Source organism: Protomyctophum parallelum (assembly GCF_964188405.1).
Source record: "Protomyctophum parallelum genome assembly, chromosome: 14".
Lineage (NCBI taxonomy): Eukaryota > Metazoa > Chordata > Actinopteri > Myctophiformes > Myctophidae > Protomyctophum > Protomyctophum parallelum.
In genome coordinates, this window is record NC_139709.1 from 47048633 (window position 1) to 47074717 (window position 26085).

Here is a 26085-nt window from a genome sequence, read left to right on the forward strand (position 1 = left end):
CAATAAAATCTCGAAACTGAGAGGTATCGGCATACGTGATGTTTACAGATCGTGGTAATAGTTAGGACAGTAAAAACTGCCACCGAGAGTGACATTGACTGGGGGAAAGAGGATTTACCCAGTGTCCTGTTCGATGGCTGGATGTTAAGTGTTATTGATTGACGCAGTGCTACCGATCAGCTCTGCTTTGTTGGGATGCCTCAAATGATATCGACGACTTGTTTTTACGATGCTGCTTCTCAGCGTCGGGTTTGGGGACTACCAGTGGTCCAAATAGAGCATTAACGGGTCTGTAACTCTGAGTGAGTACAAATGGAGACTCTCAGAGTTAAATGAACACAGATACTTTTCGTTATGGTTTAAAATGGGGTGATTGTGGGTCAGAAGTTAGATCGGTTGGAAGACCGGCCGCCCCTCTCTGGGTCAGTGTCCCTGAGCAAGACAGGGAAACCCTAACTTCTGCTGATGAGCAGGTCGGGGTGCCTTGCATGGTTTCCTCTGCTGTCGGTGTCTGAATGTGTGTGTAATTGGGAAAGAGCTTTGGATAAATGCACTACATAAATGCACCACTCACCAAATGGGGATCCGTGGACTAATGCTTGTCAAATTGGGGGTGTTAAAGAAATATCGGAAGGTCAAATACTGATTCATCATTTCATTCATCCCATAAGTTTTACTATGATATTCCATTCCCTCCAAGCACACATAGTATTGTAACACGATGCCACTGAAACCTTGCCTTTGATCTGAAAAGCCTTTTGTTAGGGAGATAAACCAACTGTCTTTGAGGGTGTGGTTTTGAAAGGTGAAATAGTCTGGAAGTGCTTTGGGACTCTGGTATGGAAGAAAAGGACAGAGGGGAGCTCAGGGTTCATGCACTCTGGGGCTTGGATGACAGGAAAAGCTTTGTTTTTCCACGCTGTTGGAATTCACAATAAACTTTGTTCTTACCGCTTCACCTTGAATAACATTTTTCGATAACAGGGGTACTTGAAATGACAAAATATGGTGCAGTGGTGGCCTAAATGTTAGAGGAGCGAGTTTGTAACCCGAAAGTGTACCAGTTCGATTCCCCGGACCACCACTTACCCCAACACAGCTGAAGTGCCCTAAAGACCTATTTATACTCCAGTTTTAGGTAATAAGGTCCACCAAAAACTACAACATGTTGTCACGCCGCGGTGACAACCGCCGCGGTGACAACCACTCACCACCCAAAAACTACAACATGTTGACACGCCGCGGTGACAACCACTCACCACTCACCCCCCAACACATCGCTTTGTTTTTACTAACCACCTTATCACCTAAACCTGGAGTATGAATAGGCCTTTATGAGCAAGGCGCTGAATCCCCAACTGCTCAGTGTACAACCATTATAAGACTGTGGTTGTACTAGTCAACTCCCAGGTTTTAATGTGGAATGTGTGTTTGTGTGTGCCTGTGTGTGCCTGTGCGTGTGTGTGTGTGTGCGTGCGTGCGTGCGTGTGTCTGTGTGTCTGTGAGTGTGAAGCAGGGCAATCCTAAAAAAAGACAATTCGTTCTCAGCGAAAAAAAGGTAGAGAACCAATGTTTTAATGCCATGCAACACTGACCGGCCTGGTTGGTGGTGATGTTGACGGTGGAGTAGCTGGGGGGCGTGGGGCTCTTCCCCGACACTCCGTTGACGGCCTGCACCTCGAAGCTGTAGCGGGTGTGCGCCAGCAGGTTGCGCACCACCACCTTCTTCTGCCGCAGGCCCAGGCGCCGCGGCGCGATGTCCACGTTGTCGTCGCAGCGCGTGCAGGGGCTGTGGTCCCGGGCGCACTTCTTGCACACCACGTTGTACACCAGGTCGCTGCGCCCGCCCGTGTCCTCTGGCTCCTCCCACTCCAGGGACAGCGAGGTCTCGTTGACGTTGGAGATGACACTCTGAGGGGCCAGGGGCACGGCTGGAGAAACACACACAGCACGCACGCACACGGGGCCGTTACGATAATGACATTTTTACTTGACGATTATTTACTGTGGAGAAAAGCTTTCGCACACCTAGAGTAAGGCGTAGAAACTGGTGCGTTGGCAAGTGCACATCAATACTATAAAAAGGAAGAATACGCCCGCACACTGTACATCTGCTCGGTACAAGAGGATACATTTATTAACCCATTCTGACCTGAGATCAGATTCTAAAAATGTCTATTACATCCTGACAGTTTCATTATTAACCCATTCTGACCTGAGATCAGATTCTAAAAGTGTCTTCGATTTTTCAAAAAATAGCAGACCTACAAGCTCGTATCGCGCCACTCGGTGGCGCGATATGAGCTTGTAGATCTGCTATTTTTCAATAGATAAAGCATAACATGATGCTGACACCAAAATGGGTGCCCGGTCAGAATGGGTTAAAGGCAACATTTCGGTCCCTACTGCATCTTTGACATTTGTCACACAAATAATTGCGATTAATTGTGTTTTTGGCTCTGGAACATTGGAAAATATTACGTGACTGTGATTTTGAATAGATGATTTGATTGGCCGAGCACGGAATGTGATGTATGATGATGTATGATGATAAGAGTGCCCCTCACTTCACACGAGTGTGATGTTTTTCATTTCATAATTATGAAAGCAGGGAATCAAATTGACATATTGGTTTGTGTTGTTTGACCCACAAGTTTTGGAAATAATATGAACAAGAACTAGGACTGGTGACGCTGCACAGACTGAACTGAATTGGTCTCCTTTTAGTAGAGACTACTTTATATATACATATAGGCTACATCTCTATTATTTAATTGTTTTTATATGCATAATAATAATAATAATAATAATGGATTTTATTTATAACGCACTTTATATTCGCAAGAATCTCAAAGTGCTACAGAGTGAATAAAAGCAAAAGAAACAACATACCATTAAAAACATCTAAAAGAACAGTAACATTAAAACATAAGGGCAAGGCTATAAAAATGCTTTGGTAAAAAGGAAGGTTTTGAGTCCTCTCTTAAAAGTGTCTACCGACTGTGGGGCGCTCAGGTGGGCGGGGAGAGCGTTCCACAGTTCGGGGGCGACCGAGCAGAAAGCCCGGTCACCCATGGTGCGTAGGTTGGTCTTTGTGGGTTTGAGGAGGTTGGTGTTTGAGGAGCGGAGGGAGCGGGTTGAGGATTGAAGGGTGACAAGTTCCTTGAGGTAGGGGGGGGGGCGTTGCCGTGGATGCACTGGTGGGTTAGCAAGGAAATCTTGCATACATATTGTACCATGTAGATTAGTCATGTACTATGCACTTTATGTCTTTCTTTTAACTGCAATGATGAGCCTGCACAAACAAGAATTTCACCCATGTTACTTGTAATGTGATGTGACAATAAAGTTTGATTCTGATTCTGATTCTGACTCGTCTTATACAGAGATGCAGAGAGCTGACAAAACAGCCTCGAAAATCATTTCTGTTTGGCTTTTAGGGTTCATAAACAGATATTGCACTGGGCACAAAGAACTGACTGGCATATAATAGGCCTATTATATATATCGACAATTCTGATGATTATGCAATAATGCAAATATTTGTGATCAGGTGATTATAATAATTGTGACAGACCTACACACAAACACGCGCACGCACGAATGCACGCACGCACACGCACACACACACACACACACACACACACACACACACACACACACACACACACACATGCATGCGCATACACATAGAGTAGATGTTAAGTTATTATGCCCTCCATCAGTGTTGGAAAGTAAGTACATTTTCTCAAGTACTGTACTATTTTGAGTATTTCCAATACTCGAATATTGAATCTATTTTCCAATTTTGATGCCAATATTTTTGTATTATAACTCAAGCCAAATATTGACTTGTAACGTAGTATTTCTACTATTCTTTGTGATCTTTATACCACCACTGCTCCTGTGTGTCCTTATGCTCCCGATATGGCCAACAAAAAAAAACATGGTGTAATAATCTTCTGTAAGAGGCTGGCACACAGCACTATTCCATGTACAAAAGAAAGGCTTTACTCTAAAATAATCCTATTGCTTTTTTAGAAAAGAGCTTTATACCCCCCACCAAGAACTATAATAGCTCACTTTGTATATCTCAGTGGAAATTCCAAGGATCATGCACATGGACTTCAGAGAGAATGGGTAAAGAAAAAAAAGATCCTTTGAGACTCGAGACTGATAATATATATAGATCAATAAGTCATCACATTCAGAAAATGGCAAGAGGAGAAGGATTTTATCCCGTACGGGGCAAAAACGTAATGCCGATTTCAGGCAGCCATTATGAAGAAATGTCCTCCTCACAAAGACTCCGCTACGCATAAATAGCAACATAAATAGCCCATTCTGACCGGGCACCCATTTTGGTGTCAGCATCATGTTATGCTTTAGCTATTTAAAAATAGCAGATCTACAAGCTCATATCGCGCCACCGAGTGGCGCGATACGAGCTTGTAGGTCTGCTATTTTTGAAAAATCGAAGAACGACTGACATTTTTAGAATCTGATCTCAGGTCAGAATGGGTTAATCAGACCAGTGTGTGTCCAGTGGAAACCTCGTATGAATCTGATCTCAGGTCAGAATGGGATAGTTACACACACCGCCGACGGTCCCCGCGAACGACTGCTATCACAGAACCTTGGATAATGGAGTGTGAGGAATGGCAGCAGAATTCATTTTCTTGTATGAGCACACCCACAGGGCCCACCGCGTCTCAATAAACACTCCTGTAGTTTGACTAAAGAGCCTCGCAAAACAAACAAAAAAAATAGGATCACCTCTGAGGGGCCGACAACAAAGTTTAGGATCAGCGGACTCACCTTTCATCCTATTAAAGGGACACTTCACCCTTTTTGCCAAAAAATGTATGTTAATGACGTTTAGAAGCTTTAGAACACTTTCCTGGAGATCTTTATGTGTGTAATATGTGGTTTTAGATATTTTAGATTGTAGCAGTGAGCCTGTTGTCTCTGATGTCATGGACACTGGGCTCACTTCCTTCCTGGACTACATGTTGTCTCAGTAAGACAGCTCTCCCCCTATCCACAAGGAGGAGCAGTGCACCAAAGAATTATGGGAATTGTAGTCCAGGAAGGTAGTGAGACCAGTGTCCATGACATCAGAGACAACAGGCTCACTGCTACTAAAATAACTAAAACCACATATTACACACATAAATACCCCCAGGAAAGTGATCTAAAGCTTCTAAACGTCATTAACATATATTTTTTTGCAAAAAGGGTGAAGTGTCCCTTTAACTGCGGAAAGGAGTGAGAGTTGCTCTCTCTCTCTCTCTTAGAACTGCTCCGCTGCGTGAAAGAAAATCTATCTCGTCTCAGTAGAAGGAGAAGGAGAGCCACACACGTCAACGCATGGCTCAATGGCCAGTGGTTCTATACCAAAGTTTAGATACTCAACCATGTTATCCCATTCTGACCTGAGATCAGATTCATACGAGGTTTCCGCCGGACACACACTGGTCTGATCAACCCATTCTGACCTGAGATCAGATTCTAAAAATGTCAGTCGTTCTTCGATTTTTCAAAAAATAGCAGACCTACAAGCTCGTATCGCGCCACTCGGTGGCGCGATATGAGCTTGTAGATCTGCTATTTTTCAAAAGCTAAAGCACGACATGATGCCGACACCAAAATGGGTGCCCGTTCAGAATGGGTTAAAGTTGCTCTGTCCGATTTACTTACACAAGACAAAAGTTCAAAAGTACATTTTATTTTGGATATCAATGTAATAGCTGTAGCTGTAGTACAATTTTGTCACTCAAGTAAAAGTAACATATTCTCAAAGTAAAATGTACTTCATCACTACTGTCCACCACCGCCAAAGGCTTTCAGGACGTCTCCATTGCTCCTGCTCCTTCACAGATCAAACCACCCGTCCGTATAGAGTTCAGCTACAGCCGTGGCTGGCTGGCCACGAGCGAGCGAGGGCTTCTGTTCTGCTAGCCCTGTCCTTTCTAATTAGGCCGGCACCGCTTGGAGTGGAGCCTCTTCTAATTGGACACAAGCTATAACACACACACACACACACGCACACGCACACACACGCGCACACACACACGCACACGCGAACACACACGAACACACAGAGCCCAAGCTGCCAGCCATACTCGATGGCCAGGACTCTCAACACAATGCCATTTCCACCCTTGCAAGACACAAACTAATGCATTGGCACAACTGTAGTGTACACACAAATTGTACTTTTCAGGATTCAAATTCACAAAATAGCAAAAGCAATAGCAGGGATCTTCTACTTGTCATGGTTTTGTGTGACATTAGTATGATCAAGTAGGGCGTTAATTTACGAAAAACACAAAACGTTAGAAAATGGAGATAAGAGGTTGCGACAGCAACGATATGTGTCTTGCAGTCTGTACTATCCGTCTGCCAGGCTGTCTGCTTATTGCAGTCTGTACTATCCGTCTGCCAGGCTGTCTGCTTATTGCAGTCTGTACTATCCGTCTGCCAGGCTGTCTGCTTATTGCAGTCTGTACTATCCGTCTGCCAGGCTGTCTGCTTATTGCAGTCTGTACTATCCGTCTGCCAGGCTGTCTGCTTATTGCAGTCTGTACTATCCGTCTGCCCGGCTGTCTGCTTACATGTACACAGTCCAAAGTGTTCCATGTGAGTGTGACAGTCACAGGCCGTGTGTCATTTAGTGCGGTGAAAAGGCCTCTTGAGGGGGAAGGGGTGCGAGAGGAGAGGGTGGGGCATTTGACACGGTCAAGGCCGACCACATGTCGGTTCCCATCAGCGCAATTTGCCGCTGCGTCTCCGGGAAGGCCTGTCTCAGAACAGAAGTGGACAGCGAGGTCAGCGTCAGACCGCAGACGACCAAGCCTAGTTATCAGAGCACGCACTCTGTGTGGCATTTCCGATTTCCCGACACCCGCCGATAAATGTGTCCGGTGAAGCGGGAAAAGGCTGTCTAAAGTCAACTCGCCCCACCCTGCGGCCACCTACACAACAATGATGCACTTTGTCAGTGAAAGCAGTCATGTGACGAATCAATAGATCTGAATCTGTTTGGGTTAGAACTCTTGCCGTGTGATGTCTGGTGCCAACTACACTGACTAACTACGGTGACTTAACCCATTCTGACCTGAGATCAGATTCATACGAGGTTTCCGCCGGACACACACTGGTCTGATGAACCCATTCTGACCTGAGATCAGATTCTAAAAATGTCAGTCGCTCTTCGATTTAAAAAAAATAGCAGACCTACAAGCTCGTATCGCGCCACTCGGTGGCGCGATATGAGCTTGTAGATCTGCTATTTTTAAATAGCTAAAGCATAACATGATGCCAACACCAAAATGGGTGCCCGTTCAGAATGGGTTAACCACATGAACCACAAGGGGCGGCAGTGGCTCAGGGGTAGAGTTGCCGGTTGTGGAACCGGAAGGTTCCCGGTTCGATCCCAGGTCGATTCCGGGCTCCCCCCTGGGTTCGTGTTGAAGTGTCTCTGAGTCTGAACTTAATTGCTCCCAATGAGCAGCTTGGTGCCTTGCACGGTTTCCCCTGCCATCGGTGTATGAATGTGTGTGAATGGAATAAACATCTGCATCTGTGTAAAGCGCCTTGGATAAAGGCGCTATATAAATGTACATGAACCCTAGCAGGTATTCTTTTTCTGCCCAATTTAGTCGTTATACCAAATGATTCCTCGCCACACACATTTCTGTGTCACTGCTGTCGTATCCTATACCGACTCACCTACCAGTGAGGAGCCCCCACCGGGAGGACGCAGAGCCTTCGTCCTACTCCTCCCGCAGCCCCGTAGGAGCACAATAACATGCAGTGACAAATATCACCTTCCCCCGCCCTGCTTCCCTCCCCGAACACTGGCCAATTGTGTTCGTATATAGACAACGTCAAAGCTGGACGCACCGCGGGTGGCCTTGCATCTAACAGATGGCGAAAATAAACTAAACTTTTGTCATTTCCAACTATAGCTGAACATCACCGCAGAGACGTGAACGCGTCATTGGTCAGAGAGACTCAAGGGTGCGTCTCGTGATTTATATTGTTTTACTTCTGGGAAATCTGGCAGCAACGTATCGGTGGACTGTGTTAAAGAAAGGTTGTCTGATAAGGTAACCTCTGTAATAATCACTCTCCGACTGATTACAAACACAACCAGATGGCAATTAATTAACAGTGGGAGATAGTGCACACACATTGCCCACGGTTGCATCTGTCACGAGAAACGGTTACATTCTCTGAGATAAATTATGTCAGAGCACAGTGGAGGAGGTTGATGAAAACAAACGTTTTAGAGATCATTTGTGCAAATCTGACCTGAGATCAGATTCATACGAGGTTTCCACTGGACACACACTGGTCTGATTAAACCCATTCTGACCTGAGATCAGATTCTAAAAATGTCAGTCGTTCTTCGATTTAAAAAAAAATAGCAGACCTACAAGCTCGTATCGCGCCACTCGGTGGCGCGATACGAGCTTGTAGATCTGCTATTTTTAAATAGCTAAAGCATGACATGATGCTGACACCAAAATGGGTGCCCGGTCAGGATGGGTTAAAGATATATTTTTGGGCCTTTATTGGATAAATGGTGCATTTATAAATGGTAAATGGTGCATTTATATAGCACTTTTTTTCCAAGGCACTTTACATAGATTGTGCATTACATTCACCCATTCACACACACATTCATCCACCGATGGGAGGCGGAAACCATGCAAGGCACCAACCAGCACATCAGGAGCAGTTAGGGGTTGAGTGTCTTGCTCAAGGACACTTTCGACACTAACTCTGGGGGAGCCCGGGGTCGAACTGGTAAGTTGCGGTTACCGTCCGGCCACTCTACCCCTGAGCCACCGCCGCCCTGGATTGTTGGATAGTGTACAGTATGGTGACAGAGATGGGGGGGGTGATACGGGGCAAAGGTCGTCGGGATCGGGAGTCGAACCGCCCGGGCCTGTGCAAATCTTTTAACCCTGCAAGACCCGGATATATTTCTACTTGCAAAAAAGAGATTTCAACCTTACTGCTACTTTGCAGAGGAAATTATGTTTAAATAATTATAATAAAAAATAAATTAATAATTTACATTTGGGGGGATATCTTTCACAATAATAAATGTACTAGTCATTCTGTGGGCGGCTGTGGTTCAGGGGGTAGAGTGGCTCTATGGGCAACTGCAAGGTTGCCAGTTCGAACCCGAAAGCTAAGCTTCGCTAAGCTGAAAGAACTTTGACTTTCGTTGGAAGTGTTCTGCCATGCTATAGAGTGTGATCTATTCTAGCCCATTCTGACCGGGCACCCATTTTGGCGTCAGCATCATGTTGTGCTTTAGCTATTTAAAAATAGCAGATCTACAAGCTCATATCGCGCCACCGAGTGGCGCGATACGAGCTTGTAGGTCTGCTATTTTTGAAAAACCTAAGACACTTTTAGAATCTGATCTCGGGTCAGAATGGGTTAATAATGAAACTGTCAGGATGTAGAGGACATTTTTAGAATCTGATCTCAGGTCAGAATGCTAGGTGGTAGGTGCATGGTGGCTTACTAGTGCAGGCGGAGTCTGGGGGGTCGCTGTCGGCGCGGTAGAAAGCGGGCTGGCAGGGGCAGATGCTGGCTCCCCGGGCACTGGAGCGGCTGTTGACGGGGCAGGTAGAGCACGACCCCTCACCGTACTTGGATTTAAAGGTTCCAGAGCCGCAAGCTAGATAGAGAGAGAGAGAGAGAGAGAGAGAGAGAGAGAGAGAGAGAGAGAGAGAGAGAGAGAGATGGAGTGACGGAGAGAGAGAGAATGAACAGCAAAACAAAAAGTAAAATAAAACTGTCAAACGTAGAACTTGTACAACAGCAACCCCCCATCACTGCTGGAGCACAACATCTCAAACAATCTGAACCCTGAAAACACTATGAAAATTGAAAAATGTTCGAAACAGCAGAAAGGTAAGCCAGCCCTAGTGGGAATAGCCCCTGCCAGCCCCCCGACGAGAGGCTGCTACCCTTCGCCCCAGAAAGGTAAGACCAGAAACACACAACTAAAGTAGTTCCCCCATTGAAGCAGACTCAAGTCCCGCCACCCCAACAATAAGGCCGGCACAAGAGATGCCAAGTTCTATCCCCGAGGACCTTGTCTACAAACGCATGGCTGGTGACATCCTGGAAGCAGGAGTGGGAGTTGGCTGCGCTCACACATATCCACCATTACAATCCGGGACCCGGGAAATGGCTTATTTTGTGTACTGAATTTCCCCCTGTGGGATCAATAAAAGTCTATCTATCTAGATGGCGTCACCCCAGCGATAGACACTGCTGAACCGCCTATACGCATGGGGGTCGGCTGCTTCAAATCGCCTATGAAGAAGTCAGCTTGAGCTGACTGCCGAGTACCACATACTGTACTCATCACCTGTTCCAAGGTGAACCAAGGGACAAGGGCGTGGCTGGCACGACACCGAGTTGGACATCTGATGACAACGCACAAAAGAAGACGACGTAGTCTAGCACAGTATATAAGCCTATAAGGCATATACTGTATATGTGCTATCATTTTCATCCTTTCAAAGAGGCGACATCAATCTTTCCAATGGAGCACGAGGATGACAGGAAAAGTTCCCAAGTGAAGTGGAAGAAAGGGAAGAGGAGGATGAAGACAGACTGCCGACAGTAGATTGCAGTTGTCAGACAAACGGGCACGGAGAAGGCTTCTTGGAAAAAAAAGGGATACACCCCCAAACCCATCAATCAGCGTCTGTTTTAGGGCTGGGCACTCTCTTGGCCACATCGCTGCATACAAACAAGGCCCGCCATCGCCTCGATAATAAACCAATAAATCAGTTCAAAACACAAGATGTCAAACTTGGCGCGAATTAGGGAAGGGGAAGATCTGGAAGGAAATATGGCCCAACAACCGAGTAATATGTATCCAAGTGGTTAATAAATCAATCGACGCAAATGGTATCGAGCGAAAGGTTGGCTGATACGTGGGTTTTTAGGAAAAAACCGGCATAAGCCTCCAGACCAAAGGGGGATTCAGATAAAGGGGATTAGCAGTATGAGGGTCTGGGGCGTATGAGCTGCCTTCCCGAGCCACAGATTTCCACTGTTTCCCACATTCCTTGACTTGTGGTGTAAAAAATGCGAGGCTCTGGCAAACATCTGTTGTATCAGCACGAGGGCTCATAAAACGCAGCCAGCGGGATACAGCGTGATTAACTAGTTTAGCCAAAGAGCTCTTTGGGTTTGAACTTAAGTCCCATCCTTAATTCCTGGAATGCCACTTTTAGGAAATTAGTGGAGCTAATGGCCCCGCATTGTGGGCTCTGGAAAATCCAACGCAATAAATAAACAGCACCGAGTGTAGATAAGATGAAAACTGTGTTTTTATTATCTTAATTCACTGGGACCTTCAGTCCCATAACACGCTCATCTGATCTGATTTATGCTCTGTTTATTACGCTATAGTACGCTACAGCGTCTTATTTTGTTTGTTTGTGTTCCTCGCTCCATCGCAAAAGGGTGCTGAATCACCCCTCTCTCTCCGCCCTGTTTTAATCCATTAACCCCATTGGAGGGCACGATGATTTGTCTTTGTTTGATACATCAAAGATAGCTCTCCCCTGTATTACTCACCCCATATCCCCTTATCTCTCTCTCTCTTTCTCTCTCTCCTCCCATCTCTTCTCCTATGCTCTCTCCCGTCCCTCCCCCCTCGGTACAGCGAGGCCGAGGTAAGGAATGAAACGTCCCGGTGATTAATGTTAGCCTGGGCACTGTTGGCTCACGTTGGTCTGAGCCGTGTTAATGAGCGTGCGCCTGCCTGTAGATTAACTAACGGGAAGCCTGCGGAGGAAATTACACTTCTCATCGCCGAGTGCCCGACTAAAGCCCCCCCGAGAGTCTTTCATCAGGCGTTTGGGGCGGCAGGCTTTTAACCTTGAGCCGCCAAAATGGCAACGAATGAGCTCTTCCGCCGCGTGTTCGACACAAATTTCTCACGCCCAGGTGAGAGAATGCTTCCCCGTCGCTTACGTGTAGTAGCTCAGTGTCGTGCCAGCCTCCCCCCCCCCCCCAACACATCCCACCCCCCCCCCCCCACTCAATTCTTTCTTCCTCGCTCCCTCCCTGAGGCTGTTGTTTTTGTCCCTGAGCTTTGCAATTCACACCCCTTTACCACCTACTATCTGTACCTTCCCCCGTGCTTTCTCTCTCTCTCCCCCAGTATCTCCCTCTCACCTGGCCTCCCTCTCAACACTATCTACGTAGCTCCCTGTTTCTGTTGCTGCTATCTTCCTCTCCCTCCTGTCCCTGGCGCTCGCAAGTATTTGTATGCCGCTGCTCTCCTCAACACCTTATTAATTCATACTCTCCTCCACCCTCCTTCACCCCCATTCAGGAGGCACACAATAAATGCAGAGAAGACTGGGGCAGACTGGAGGGGGGAGTATATGTGTGTGTGTGTGTGTGGGGGGGGGGGGGGGGGGGGGGGGCGTATTGTGCTGAGCATATAAAGGAGCCTCGGTTAAACACAAGTCAAAATGCCTCTTAAATACACTTACTCTGGCACTGAGTGTCGTCTGCAGATGGCTCAAAGACCCCGCTATGCAGGTATACACAGGAGCCCGGGAACCATTCCCCCCTCTGCCCCCACCCCCCGCTCATAGGCTCTGTTCCACTATACGGACTACAGTGAACCGTGATGTGGCCGTTAAAACGTATTTCGTATGTTGGGTTAGTTTCCATGTGCGCTACGGCTCTGGGTTCAGTTATTATGGTTCTCGAAAACCGTATTTATTGGGCACTGCTCAGGAGGTGGTGCTAACCCAGATCACTGGGAACTTCATTCTGAATTTCTTTTGACGGAAATAGGCGATCGACAGGCTCACAAAGCTTGTAGACTGGCTATTTTCACTTTTGTATTCGTTTTTTAATGATTCATTTTTTAAATCCACTTACCCTGACACTGGGTGTCGTCCGCGGACGGCTCAAACCCCGCCACGCAGGTGCAGGAGCCCACGGGAACCATCCACTCGCCGTCCCCGTTGCAGTAGAGCTTCAGAGGCACGGACACCTCCATGGCGTTGGACACGCAGGCGCCCGGGGCGATGACCAGGGAGGTGGCCTCGGCGCCCGTGGCCGTCTCGGGGAACACGGCGAAGTTCGCGATGGTGGTGGAGCACTTCTTGAAGAACACCCCGGACCGAGATGAGCGACATGCAGGCGCCCAGGTCCTGGAAGGCCAGGTAGAAGCCGGCCCGGGAGAGCGGGCCGAAGCTGCGCACCTTGGTGTTGATCGGCCCGCCTCCAGCAGCGAGAAGCTCTCGTCCGGCGCCACCGTGTCCACCTTCACGTACGGGTTCTCCGCCAGAGGGGGCTGGCCTCCGTGGCCGTGTCGCCGTCGGACTCGTAGTAGAAGAGGTTGAAGGTCTCCTTGCAGGAGCCGGGGATGTTGGGGATGCTGGCGCAGTCGCGCACCGAGAACTTGAGCTCCACGTAGACGCGGAGGACGCCCTTCCTGGGGACGAAGTCCGTCCGCAGCCAGTTGTTCTGGTTGGGCTGCCGGACGTTGCACACCTGGTAGGTCCGGATGGGGCTCATGGAGTCGTCATAGCCGCTCACTTCTTCCCACTGGAGGAGGAGGAAAACGACAGAGGAAGCGTTATGACTAGGCTTTGACACCTGCCCTTTGGAATGAGGAATCGTCCCTTAACCCATTCTGACCTGAGATCAGATTCATACGAGGTTAACGCCGGACACACACTGGTCCTGATGAACCCATTCTGACCTGAGATCAGATTCTAAAAAATGTCAGTCGTTCTTCGATTTTTCAAAAAATAGCAGACCTACAAGCTCGTATCGCGCCACTCGGTGGCGCGATATGAGCTTGTAGATCTGCTATTTTTCAATAGCTAAAGCATAACATGATGCCGACACCAAAATGGTGCCCGTTCAGAATGGGTTAATGGGAAAAGACGTGTCCCTTATTGAACTGATATTTTTGGGAATCAATCAATGACACACATCTTGGTTCAAAGTTCAAACAGCTCATACTATATACTATAATTCAGGTTGCTAACCACTTAAACCTCTTGACTTGACTCATGGAGAGAGGTGTGCACTCATCTCATGCGGATCCTGGGAAAATTATAGCTCTAAAGAAATACTTGTGTAAGCTTGGCTTAATTGACCGAATTTAACTGACCTTGTCTTATTCAAAACGTAATAATTGTGGACCTTCAAGATTTGTATGAGTACCCATGTGGTATCGTATAATATAATACAACAGTAAGGATACAAATATACTGTAGAGTGAGGTTTTATCTTTTTCTGGGCATCCCTTAAACCCATTCTGAACGGGCACCCATTTTGGTGTCAGCATCATGTTATGCTTTAGCTATTTAAAAATAGCAGATCTACAAGCTCATATCGCGCCACGAAGTGGCGCGATACGAGCTTGTAGGTCTGCTATTTTTTGAAAAATCGATAAGAACGACTGACATTTTTAGAATCTGATCTCAGGTCAGAATCAGATCATCAGACCAGTGTGTGGTCGGCGGAAACCTCGTATGAAATCTGATCTCAGGTCAGAATGGGTTAATTTACTTGGAAATAAGGGACACCAGTGGCCCTCATTTGAATTTCAGGTATTGGCACCCAATTATGAACAGCGGATGATGACAATACACAAGGGAAGCCTGTGTTAATTTAACTTACGCTATGAAATGTATTAATCAATTTTTAAAACTTTGTTTTATTAATTAAAATCTGTGTCATTTGTATTCCTAGCTAAGCTCAATAAACAACTCACCCCCCTAGGAATCCTATATTGAACGTAGGGTGGCCTAACCGATAGTGACAGTCAATCAAATCATAGTGTTCAGATGACTGGAACACAGGGCAGAATTCACAGTGGGTATGCCACACATAAAACCCTGTGTGTGGTATAATTTGCTGTTAAATTGCCTGTAATTGCATGAATCAACAAGAAAATTCCAATGATTGCACACTATTAATAGAAAATATTTCGCATTAAGGCAGATTTCATGCGTTATGCCCATTTGTTTAACCCATTCTGACCGGGCACCCATATGGTGTCAGCATCATGTTATGCTTTAGCTATTGAAAAATAGCAGATCTACAAGCTCATATCGCGCCACCGAGTGGCGCGATACGAGCTTGTAGGTCTGCTATTTTTTGAAAAATCGAAGAACGACTGAAATTTTTAGAATCTGATCTCAGGTCAGAATGGGTTCATCAGACCAGTGTGTGTCCGGCGGAAACCTCGTGTGAATCTGATCTCAGGTCAGAATGGGTTAATTACTGGGATGCTACCACACTACACTCACTGCAGCTGGTAAACACCTTACAGCACTGATTCCCAACCTGTGGGTCTGGGCCCACTGGTGGGCCATGAGGAAGTTGCAAGTGGGCCCCCAAATAAAACACAAACATAACAAAATTACGAATAGTGTAATGTAAATAACAAGTCATAGTATAATCTCATCACAAATTCGTTTTCATTGGAATACCGATAAATAAAGGTTCCATTGATCCAAGCCGGAAAATACAATCAACTGACTAATCATTCAAATAATAAACATATCTGAAAGTACTCAGAGTAGTACTCTATACAAGTAGTATAGAGTGTTTGTTCAGTAACAGGAGTCTCCCTGTCTGTCAGCTCTTTAGTAAACAGCATTTTCAGGTCGGGATACCAATTCTATCCAATCAGGAGAGAGAACTCAGACAGGATACATACAGGATAAACATGTGGAAGTGATGACACAAATCAATGAGCAGACAAACTTGGAACTGGACTACAATTAGTTCCTCCCCACACACATTTGAGTGTCGTCGCTGCTGTTACATCGTACCGACTCTACCCTACCAGAGAGGAGGCCCCACCGGGAGGACACCTCCTCCCGCCCCAACACTCCATGCTGATGGTGCTGCCCCCCCAGACCGTAGGATTACATGCAGTGATAAATATTACCCAAACACGGCCAATTGTGTTCGTACGGATGCCCGACAACGCTTGTGCTGCACCGCGGTGGAATTTGAACCCACAGCCTCCGCGGTGGTGGGGCAGGCACTCCACCGCTGTACCCAAGCCGCCCGCAAACGCTATTGAGATTTTCATGTGGGCCCTGATCCATAAAAAGGTTGAAAACCACTGCTCTAGAGAGCATCATTAATTACTTGGATGGTAGCAGAGCACACGCCCACTGCAGCTGGTAAACACCTTACAGTAATAGCAGCACGGGGAGGAGAAAGTACAGCGCAAGATATAAAGTTGTATAGCCATTAAAGATGTTGCAATCAATATAGCACAGTGGTTCCTTATCCAACCTTTTCTGGATCAGGGCCCACTTGGAAAATCTCTCAAGTATTCACGGCCCACCCCATCTCACCACTTAACGGCTGCAGTGTTAACCCATTCTGACCGGGCATCCATTTTGGTGTCAGCATCATGTTATGCTTTAGCTATTTAAAAATAGCAGATCTACCAGCTCATATCGCGCCACCGAGTGGCGCGATACGAGCTTGTAGGTCTGCTATTTTTTGAAAAATCGAAGAACGACTTGACATTTTTAGAATCTGATCTCAGGTCAGAATGGGTTCATCAGGACCAGTGTGTGTCCGGCGGAAACCTCGTATGAATCTGATCTCAGGTCAGAATGGGTTAAAGTGGTCAGATGGGTGGGCCCCGGCCGTGTGAAGTTTTGAGGGCGAGTGCTGTCGGGGCAGAAACCCCTTATCTTTTTATATTTTAACTTTTTGTGTTTTTTTTTCTAACTAATTAGATCATACTATAGATCACACAAAAGTAGCAGATCGACAAGCTCGAAAGTAAAAATGTATCACTTTATGCCGTGTGAGCTTGTAGAGCTCTTACTTTTGCCATTTTTTGAATTTGAATCCTGAAAAGTAACAGTTTTGGACATACTGTATGATAGCATACGTTCCGATTTATCAGTATCTCAATGAAAAACCTTTTAAAGAAAATAATAAAAACCTTTTGACTCTAAATTTGTGTTGTATTATCATCAAGCAAAAGTTTTGCCATTTATTTGGGGGCCCACTTGCAATATCCTCACCACCCGCCAGTGGACCACGGCCCACAGGTTGGGACTCGCTGCCTTAACCCATTCTGACCTGAGATCAGATTCATACGAGGTTTCCACTGGACACACACTGGTCTGATGAACCCATTCTGACTTGAGATCAGATTCTAGAAATGTCAGTCGCTCTTCGATTTAAAAAAAATAGCAGACCTACAAGCTCGTATCGCGCCACTCGGTGGCGCGATATGAGCTTGTAGATCTGCTATTTTTCAATAGCTAAAGCATAACGTGATGCTGACACCAAAATGGGTGCCCGTTCAGAATGGGTTAAAGTAATAGCAGCATATTGGGATGAGAGCAGAATATATATGACATTTTTAGCCGCTAAGATGTCGCAAATCGATATGGCATCTACAGGATCGCATACGTTTCTTAAATAACGCATGAATGTGCTCAAGTAGTGCTGAGAGGTTATGAGGGGCATACATTTTAAATGGCATGCATTTCTCCTAAAACCACATGCTTATTCTATCATGCAAACAGCTAAGTTATTTATTAAGAAGGCAATCTAAATGCAATGTCATCAGTATGATTGCACAATGGTGGGCACTCCAAAGCACTTCAACTTAAGTGCTTTGGGGTTTTTTCAATGCCTACTCTTCTGGCCCGATGAATACTGTTATTTGCATGCAATCTGGGTAAGAAATACCTATTTACGCCAAGGGGCTCGTCTTTGAAACCTTCACAGAAACGGTTTGGCTTTGAAAAAAAAATAGTCATCTAAGGACAATCCTAGACTCGCCTCTCCGGGTATCACTCCACACGGTAAATCAGACAATATTTCAATTCTAAGCATTACACTTGTGTGTGTGCGTATAGATTGTGTGAAAGAAACCCCACCAACATTTTAGCAGTCAAAGCCATATGGGTCTATATAAAATACTGGGGTTGGCGTCGATAATATAAATGACTATGTCGGTCGATAAATTCTGTCCATGAGGAAATAACCTTCGCGAGGAAGTCAATCCTTTTTGGCTTTAACCAAATTTCCCTTCAGACCCCAGCAAACTCTTCATTACCATAACAAATGATCTCTCCCCCCCAAAAATTGATTACTTCAGTGGTGGAGGAGAATAATGCATAACTCCCCCCTCCCCACACACATGCACGCACGCACGCACGCACACACACACACGCACACACACACATACGCACACGCACAGCGGGCCTGTGCAACAAAAATGTATTCCTTCAAACAGTGGGTCCGATAGCAAGCCACTATGTGCCATAAATCAAAACGGCAACACGTTGAAGCAGCTAGTGTCTCATGGATATGATAATTGCTCCCCCCCCCCCCCCCCCCCCCTCCCCCCCTCCCAAAAAAAGGAAGAAAAAATAACTGTTGGGTCTGTCGGCTGGAGATCTCTGCACGACAATGCAATGATATGAGCTTGTAGAGAACGTGGAGGAAGGGGATGGCTGTCGTGTAATGCATCGTGATCTATACGGTATGAATCCACGGTGGCTGATGATAGGAAGTTGTTTCTCAAAGTCTTCGGGTAAAATGGAAATGGTAATAATAATCTTTATTGTCCCGAAAGGATATTCATCTTCACAGGTCTGTTCCAACACCAACAACAAAAACAACACATAATACAGAAAAACATTACGGTCACCAAGACAATACAAAAACATGAGGTCCCCACTGTGTACAGAACCATCCTATCGGCAGGTTGCGGCGGAGCTTGTAGGTCTGCTATTTTTGAAAAATCGTGAAAATATTTATTTCAGAAAAAATCTTCTAAAGATTTAGAAGATTTTTTTGAGTGGTGCAACCACTCCTACAAGCAGCAATGTCCGTGTACACCTATGTATGTGACGTTCACGCATCTATGAGCATCATATAAGAGATACTGAGTACTGTTGCCTGCTAATGAGGGAGAGAGAGAGAGAGAGAGAGAGAGCAGGAGGGGGGGGGGGGGGTGGAGAGAGAGGGGAGTTGCACCACTCGGTTCACACAGGTGTGATTTTTTTAAATTTGGCCTGAATGGGTTGGCTGAACAAAACTCCTACTGAAACGAACCTTTTTCCATTGTAAGGTTCTGTATCTTTGTCCTGATGGCATGAGGTTGAAGAAGCGATACAGAGGATGATCAGTGTCACGTGATGTTGAGAGTGCTAGCCGTGTGATGGCCTTATTGTTCATATCAGAAAGTGTTGTGTGTGGGAAGTCCGATAATCTTGGAAGCAATACGGGTAATACTGAAATGTTTGTTTCTGTTAGGCATGGGCATGTGTGTAGAAACATGCGGAACAGTACAACAGAACAGGTTGAATAATGCTTTTGTACAATAACGGGGTTATTGGTTGGTCTGTGGCGCTGAGAGTGTACCAATGGAACCAAATGGATTGAAGCTTTTACGCATAAAATTGCTGTCGGGCAAGAAACCTCTTATCTCCATATTTGTCGCATAACGCCCAACTTGAGCATACTACAGCGTCTCACAAAAGTATCAACGAATATCCGTTCGTCAAGCTCGAATCAATCTGCTATTTTTTGCCGTTTTTGAATTTAATTTGACCGTTTTGGACATGTGAAGGCTTCCACCCGACAGAGACGATAAAATAATAGGGAAAAAGCCTGCATGGCTAAATGTTGTTTTTGCCTGGAATTGTCCTTTAAGGGTCTGTAGTTCAGAGAATGTACAAACGGAATCAAATGGACTCGTTTTACACTCTCAGCGTTAAATTGACAGTGAAGATTTTACAGTGTAGATTGGGATCACAGAAATGAAAAACCGTATCAAATGTGGGTTTCCGTGGCCTAATGCATATCAAATTGGGGTCTCTTTGAAATTAAAAAAAGGTCAAGAATCATTGATAAACTATACCGAAACCCCTTTACACGGTAAAATCCCCATTTAACTCTTCCATTCGTATGCTCTTGGGAGTTACAGACCCCTGTAAGGGTCCGTTTTGGGACCCAGCTAGGGGTTCCGGGCCGGACGTTTGACAAGCCTGTGTTGCTAGGAGGACATTCAACGCCCAGGCCTTATAGGAAGAGAGAGAGAGTAGAACCAGCCGTGGGATAGTTTCCATGGCAACCCACACCGTTTCCATTGACTGCCTTTGCGCGCACGTAGCAAAAAAAGACAAATTACACTGGCCGGGGAGTGGGGGGGGGGGAGGGGGAGGGGTTGGGAGTGGAGGGGGGGGGGGGGGGGGGGGTCTGTCAGGTTGTTAGCCCCCGGGTCAAATTCATGTTGTTTTATTTTCTACACTGTTCCTATTGGTTGGGGGGGGGGGGGGGGGTGAGGGGGTGGGCGGGGTGATCAACTAAAAACCTAGTTAATTCCCTACCTGTAATTTGCCCTCTGGCAATTATATTATAAATGACAGCCTCCATGCTTTTAATGATCGAGCCTTTGTTGTTTGCGTGGTGCGCGGCTGCGCGCCTAAGTGTGTGCGTGTCTGTGCGTGCATAATAAGCATTATGTGTGTCTGTGTGTGTGTGTGTGTGTGTGCCTACGCACGCGTGTGTATGTACAAGTGTGTGTACGTGTGTACATATGCGTGTCCATGTACTGTATGTGTGTGCATGTGTGTGTGTGCGTACGTGGTGTGTGTGTGTGTGTGTGTGTGTGTGTGCGTGTGTGTGTGCGTGTCTGTTTCAAACACATTGAAGGTACAGTCGACTCTGTAACACTGAGCGTGTACAAATGGAATCTACAGTAAGGTAAGGGTCCATTTGGTTCCATTTATACACTCACAGAGTTACAGTATTGGTCCATTTGGTTCCATTTGTACACTTTCAGAGTTCCAGTAAGGGTTAAGCAACTGCATTGAATAATCGATTTTAATTTCAAGAATCGAAGCATATCAAAATGTCAAAGTACAGGTTTGTCCATAAGTGTTCAAATATAATGTATATGTATTTGCCAGAGGATCACTGTGTTTACTTATTTATATCCATATTCATAAATGGTAAATGGTTTAAAAGATGCATTTATAATATATAGTGCTTTTAGGCAAAGCGCTTTACATAGATTGTGCATTACCTATTCACACACCAATGTCGGACTGGAAACCATGCAAGGCACCAACCTGCACATCGAGAGCATTAGTGGTACAGAGGTACCGTGCCATACATTTTCCCTTAAAAAACCTGCACTATCCACGTTTCACACAGATTTAATTTCTTTGCTAAATAGTTACCGTATCGATTTCAAATCATTGAATCATATCGTATCGCCATAATGAGCCAATATCGTCCATGTATCGTATCGTCAACTGTGTATCGTTATACGTATCGTATCGCTGTTAGTGTTGTCCCTGAGCGCGTTCAAAGAACGATCGTTCACGAACGCGTTCATATTTTGGGTGAACGTAAACTGAACGTACTGTATTTCTGCTGGATGAACGTCATTGCGAACGCGTTAATTTCTGGCGTGTGTGAACTTCGTTCACGAGTGAGTGTTTCCATAGAGCCATCCAGGCGAAACCCCCGTTTAAGCACACCCTAAACAGGCCTTAATATCTATAAATCACAAATTAACTAATCTTTCTCAGCCGTACACGTGCGCAGCGCACATATCTAACTAACTGCATGCTGATGCAGTCATGCACGCAGACAGACAGCAACATGTCCCGACGCAAAGACTGAGGAGGCTCTTCAGGAGGTAAACGTGTTGTTGATTAAACATAATGTTCCACGAAACATTGCTTCCAATAGCTTGTTATTTTTGCGTGGAGGAGGTATGTGTCCTCAACTGTCCATACACAAGACAGCTCCCTCCACAGAAGCGCAGAGATGCCTGATTTATTCTTCGTCGTACAACGTGTTCCATGCTGAAAATAGCCGATCTACAAGCTCACAATGCGTTGTGAACGCAACGCATTGTGAGCTTGTAGATCAGCTATTTTCAGCATGCAGAGATATGAAGGCTGTGAGAACTGAACTGAGAGCCTTCACAATAAAAGCATGCAGCTTTCACAAGTTGGCCCATAATAAAGACAAGGAAAAGGATTACGAATTCGATGGCATTTCACATTGCAAAAGAGCTATTTTTTTCCCCAAAAGTATCCATTAATTTGGATAATGGTAATGGAGATATTGTAAAAGTTGTCACTTTATTAATCCCAAAGTTTTTTTTTTCTTCTTTTTTTTAAGGTTTGGACTTTGTACTGAGCGCACTGTACTGTGCAATGCAAACTTCCGAACACGCCCTATTTCCGCGGTTCTATATGGCTATGGGCTGTGGCAATACATTTTTTTTAAAGAACGAAAAACAACAAAAATACTTTTTGGAACCATGAACTTTAGTTCAAAATGTTGAATTATTTAAAATGTTGAACTGTGAACTGAACTAGTTCATAAAAAAGTGAACGTAAAGCCCAAACCGTACCAATGCAACTAATCGCAACGCCTTGCAACAAAACAGTTTTAAGGTCAACTCTATTCGGTGATAATGGTTGAAAGGTGCGGTTTGGCCTTAACGGTCCATTTGAACCCCATGGTGGTTCCTGGACCCCAGTGGGTTAGGTAACTGTAGTGCTGTCTGCCATGGCTTCGTCTTGAGGCCATGGGGCGGGTGGGGTGCAGTCAGTCAGTCACTCACTCACTCAGTCACTCGCTGCCACCAGCAAATTATTACAAATTCCTAGAGCCGTTTTCCCTAAATAAGTGTGTTCTGCCACACAAACGTCAGGCAGCATGTTTTCCATTTGTTTTTAGTACCCTCCCCGACCCCCTACGCGGGCTCACCCACCCCCTAAAAACTAAACAAACACACACTACGTAAACAACGCCGTAAAACGGTGGGGGGCATGTTGTTTAAAGCGGCAAGGGGCTCCATTAACAAGCAAATGGAACAAATGTTGGAATGAAGTAGCCCGGTGGTGCGAGCGTGTGAACGAACGCACGTTTGTATTACACTATACTTGTGAGGAAATGTTTGAGGTCATCAATTTTATATAAATGCCATTTTCACAATTGTTTGGCCATTATTTTACCGTAAGCCTCACAGCCTGAGTTATGTGTGCCGTGCAAAAAAATAACTGTCCAAAAAACAGTGCTTAACTAAGTATACATCAGGCATAACTCACACCAACCCTAAAACTTAACCTCCAACTGCCATAATAAGCCCAACTTTATTCTGTACCTAATTCTAAGTCCAAGTCTAACAACAACTCAAAAGCTTTTTATTACCATACAACCATTTATTTTGTGACGGACAGGAAAATTGCCCTCACAATGTCTATTTGTCAAATTCTACTGACATTTGGCCCGCACAACTGAAAATGTTATAAAAGTAAAAGTATAGTAATAAAAGTACACATGCGCACGCACGCACACACACACACACAATACACACTGACACGCACACGCACAAATTACTCACCCCACTCTCTGGAAAGGTGGTCCAAGCCAGCTCTGTAGTTGCCCATCGGCTGTCCATTAGGGTCTCTGCAAATCAAGAGAGTAGGAGTTTATTGTTGACAAACAATAAACCGGTAGCTGCCTCGGGAAAACACAACCGAGTCATTAGACAAAGGAAGGAAGGAAAAGGACCACACCAGAGTTTCTGCTCTTTTTATAAGGAGTGCATTGGTAAAGCCTGCTTCACTTAGCCGTGCGCATACATGTAGTCCCGCATCCAAGAGTAGATCTACAAGCTTGCTATCTACAGATCTACGAGAATAGATCCTACTCTGCCAACAAAATGTGGAACCTGGAACGCCCTACCAAACAGCCATTAATCCCTTGACTCCTTCAAAACCACTCTCAAAGGGCACCTACGGACGGCTGCAATTCGAAACTGGCCCCCGTAAAATCTGAAATGTGTGTATATTTGTACGTCTCTAAATGTTCTGATGAATTGAAAATGGTGGACCCTGTTGTAAACAAGTGTAATGCTTTATCAGTGTGTCGTCCACAGTAACAGTCTTTGTATTGAGTTGTGCTTTCATGTGAAATGTACCCATTCTGCAAAATGTTAATAAATACTTCAATCAATCAATCAATCAATCTATCAAAACTCAAGAGAGGAGGCTTGACTCCTCTCTTGGTAGCTTCCTGAGGGAAATACATCCAAGACAAGTCATCACTACTAGACAATGGAAAAGGACCACACCGAAGTTTCTTCTATTTGCATGTGGGTGTTGTGCACCTAAAATAGCAGATCTACAAGCTTGAGTCAGAGCGCATCGTGCTGAGACGCGTTCTGATCTTGTTGATTAAATAACGCGTCAAATCAGACTTACCACGCACAAAACCAACTTTCTTCAAAGTTCTCACCAAAGTGACACGCCGTCATGACACCCCAGAGATCCCCCCCCCCCCCCCCCCCCCACACACCTAATTAAAGCTCCCTCAAACAAGAGAAGTCCTAAGCAACGTTCTCAGATGACAGTTTTTTGTTGTCTTTCTTTTATTAATTTGTGGTACGCCAGACAAGACATTCTCTAAGACAATGCCTGGAGGAAATAAGTTTCATTAACTGGCATAACTCCACAGAGATTAGAAGAATAAAAGAACAATTCCAGTAGAATGTCACGTTTGGGAGTGACACAGACGTCAACTAGAGCCCCCCCGAGTCCAATTTTGCAAAATACCTGATTATTGCTAGAGCTGTCATGATCCTTAAATGTTGTGTGGCGATTAATTGTCACACAAATAATTTGCGATTAACAATTCAGTTTAGTTTTTTGGGCATTTTAAACATTGGGAACATATACTAATTCACACTTCTTTTAGGCTATTAGCCGGGCAGAAAGGTTGCACTGCGGCAGACACAAATGACTGCCATATTTAATAACTTCATACTTTAAAAATAGTGGAAATAGCCTGCTCTACAGGCTTACAACGCGCTGCGATGCCACACGCTGTAAGCCGCGTGTAAGCCCCACACCTCGCCTTTTTTTCAGATGTAAGCAGTGCGTAAAACACCCACCCCACCCCAAATAATTATAACTGAGCCACACAACCCAATAAATTATCACAAGCGCAATGCAAATTAATACTCTCGGGCCCGTCGTGGGAGCTACGCCCCTGCTATGGCACTGTCTTAAGTGTGACACCCCAGAGATTGGGATCTGCCTGTGGTTTTCCTGACTGACAACAGGTAATCTCAGGGCTTTTCCACCCCAGCTGTGTTTACGACTCGTCAACGAGGTGAAGGAGGGTCACACTAACACAAGGCAGATGGAGAATAAATAGTGGGATCCATGTGTGGTGGTGTGTGCTGTCAGGCCATCAATCTACAGCTGTCTGACTTCAACAGGCAGGTATCACCTCCCCACTTTTCTTCATTTTCTAAGTATGCGAGTGAAAATTAATGCATCACACAAAAACATCAGAAGTAGAAGATCCGAATCGACGCGTTTTGAGATTGTAGATCTGATACTTTTGAATTTGAATCCTGAAAAGTCACAGTTTTGGCCATATGATGTGACCAGACAGAGATGATATATTATATTGGTATTAATCAAATTAAAATTACAATATAGCCATTTAGCAGACACTCTTTCCCAGAGTATCAAAACAACTTTAATTTTGAAAAAATGTTGATAAATATTGAAAGAAAATGTGAATAATTTTGAATCTTTATGGGGTCCCTTGCACAAAATCTTTATAGATGGAGGTCTGCGGATAAATACAGATCTACAAGCTCAAAACTCACCGCTTCGCGCCGTGTTTTAAGAGTGCAGATCTGCTACTTTTAAGACGCTGTAGTAGGATCAAGTAGGGCGTTAATTTACGAAAAAACTAAAGTGGATTCTGCCCGACAGTTCGACGGTACCTTGACACGAAAATCTTAAGAGAACCGCCACATTAAGACAGGTATCCACTCGTGTGCGCCCCAGTTGTCCTCATATTCAAACTACATCTGTATGCAAACGGCCTCTCATTGTGCCATTGTCGCTGAAGTGTAATTACTTGAACAATTACAGTTTTTCTCTTTTTTGTCATGCAGACTCATTGAAACAAGGCCCGCTGTGTACCATTTGCTCGCAAAGCTGTTAA

The 26085-nt window shown here is 45.3% G+C and overlaps 1 pseudogene across 1 annotated transcript in view; it reads right to left on the bottom strand.

The window, feature by feature from the left end:
- Window positions 1-26085, bottom strand: part of LOC310871353 (ephrin type-B receptor 3-like) — a 66631-nt pseudogene that overhangs the window by 31566 nt on the left and 8980 nt on the right. Inside the window, exons 2-5 of the transcript XR_014571086.1 lie at window positions 23462-23526; window positions 12952-13623; window positions 9551-9706; window positions 1596-1931 (exon numbers count right to left, since the gene is read on the bottom strand). The product of XR_014571086.1 is annotated as an ephrin type-B receptor 3-like (transcript). The remainder of the gene's footprint in view (window positions 1-1595; window positions 1932-9550; window positions 9707-12951; window positions 13624-23461; window positions 23527-26085) is intronic.